Raw genomic sequence first — 2,224 nt, 5'->3', positions numbered from 1 at the left:
TTTTTTTATTCATATATTTATTTTATTTTATTATTTTATTTTATTAATATTATATTGTTGTATATATTTTTATATTTCTATCAAAAACATATTTATTAAATGCGTTTTTATACAAAATGAATCTGAAATATTTTTTTCGATACGTTTTCAATCATTACACATGCGTGCGTAACATGCTCCAATTGTATCACTTTCTGAGGTGAGGCAAATGGAGCTCTTAATTTACTCCAGGAGCTCTAACACGAATATCTAGTCGCCGTATTGGTTCCGGTGCGAACGTATTGGAGCGTGTTGGAGCGTGCGACGCGAACAAATCTCTTGTAACTACGACAGTTAAGTGATTGGATACAGTCAACACGATGCAAACATTTTGAAGCTTTCTTAATTTGTAAAATTCTTTCTTCTAATTAATCCATCAAATGATTCAAAGCATTTGTAGCGAGACTTTCATCACAACCTATACGCGACTCTTCTGTGATATTTTAAGCTGGTTCTATTTTAGTTGCAAGCCGATCGCATTTTGAAATCAAAGCTCCATATAGGTTATCGAACAAACTTGCGATCATCTTGCAACTAATGTGTTATTATTACAGGCTCGATACAGCTTGTGCGACTATAGCTGCATTCGGAAACACTCATTGGTGTACCACTAATACACACCAATCATTTGGAAATATTCGTGTGTACTCGGTGTGCCCTAGTGTGAGATCGTTCGGAAATGTTGAGAGTCACATCGAATACCACTAACCATCCGTGCGAAAAGCAAGGGGAGTCAGTGTGAGCCGGTATGTTATGTCCGCAGCACAGACTTGCATAATGCATAATGCATAATGCATAGGGATCAAAATTCTTCTTTTCAATGGAATGGTAGAAAAGGATAATTACATCGCGTTCTCGTGTCAAAAAATTTTGAGCAGTTATATTAATCTAGAAAATTTGTCTAATTTTTACTTTTTTTTATTTATTTTTATTCTAACTTTCTTTTTACATTGCTCTTTAAAAATATTTTACACACACTATACAACAGATTATAAATATTGTAAAATTGTATGTGTTCAGTACTATTTAGAACAAAACTAACTTTAAGATCGACAATAAGCCTCACAGGAACTAATAGACCCGACAAATGAAAATGGATTGGATTTTCAATCCATCCGAATTTGTATTTGAAACCCATAAAAATGGATTGGATTCTACATAAATATTTTTATATAAAAATTTAAATAAATTAAAGTAGTAATTATATAAAATTCTATAGTTATTATTTTAAAACTTTTAGACAAAAAATATATGCTATATAATAAAGGAAAGGTGTTAATATAAAATATACATAAAAGCGATTAATTTATTAATTAAAAATAAGGAATTTATTCGAGTTTACATTTATTGTACATATTTACGTAATTATTTTGATGTTTCTTTTAACTATTAAATGATGGAGAATTCACATGACATATTTTTACGGTAACTTTTTTTAATTCAGTTGTATTAAAACGAAAAATTTTTTATTTATATTTCTGAATAAAATAGCAGTCATAAAGCATTTTTAAATGAAACAAAGGATTTTTTACTCACAATCTTGAATAGTATTCATGTCCATTTTAAAAGAAAAACTTATTTTTATATTCAATTCGATTCAAAAACTACATTTCCTATACAGAATTTTAAATTAAGCGATATTCATGATGTACATAAAATACTATAATATTATTTTTAGATTGAAAAGCATAGAAATATACTCCATTCCTATAAATGAATAAAAATGCATTCAGGATTGAAAAAGATTCATTTTAACATTTATGAATCCATATTTCTGAAAATCTGAATCCATTTCAATTCTTGTTTGCTGGATCTTTGGAATGAACATCTAGCATCTAAAGTTTTATATCTGATGTATATATATGATTATATTTCTTTAAGGATTTATAATAATGAGACTTGTTACAATCAGAATATGATTAGTTATCAAACCTGTTATGCTGATTCTACAATAAGTTAGTAGTTGGAAGTTCTTAGTCGGTAAAGTTGACCAATAGCCAATTTGTAAGACTTAACTAAATGAATTCAAATTCATCGATAATTAATAAGCCTTCTACAATGAGCCATAAGTTATAAATCAGAAGTCAGAAACTTGACTACTGTGATTTATTTCTTTATATTTGATTTATAATTTATGAGCTATGGCTTATTGGCTTATAGAAAGCTCATAAGCTACCGACTTATT

This window comes from Atta cephalotes, assembly GCF_000143395.1.
Source record: "Atta cephalotes unplaced genomic scaffold scaffold00014, whole genome shotgun sequence".
Lineage (NCBI taxonomy): Eukaryota > Metazoa > Arthropoda > Insecta > Hymenoptera > Formicidae > Atta > Atta cephalotes.
The sequence above is the reverse complement of the archived record's forward strand: the minus strand, read 5'-3'. Positions refer to the sequence as shown.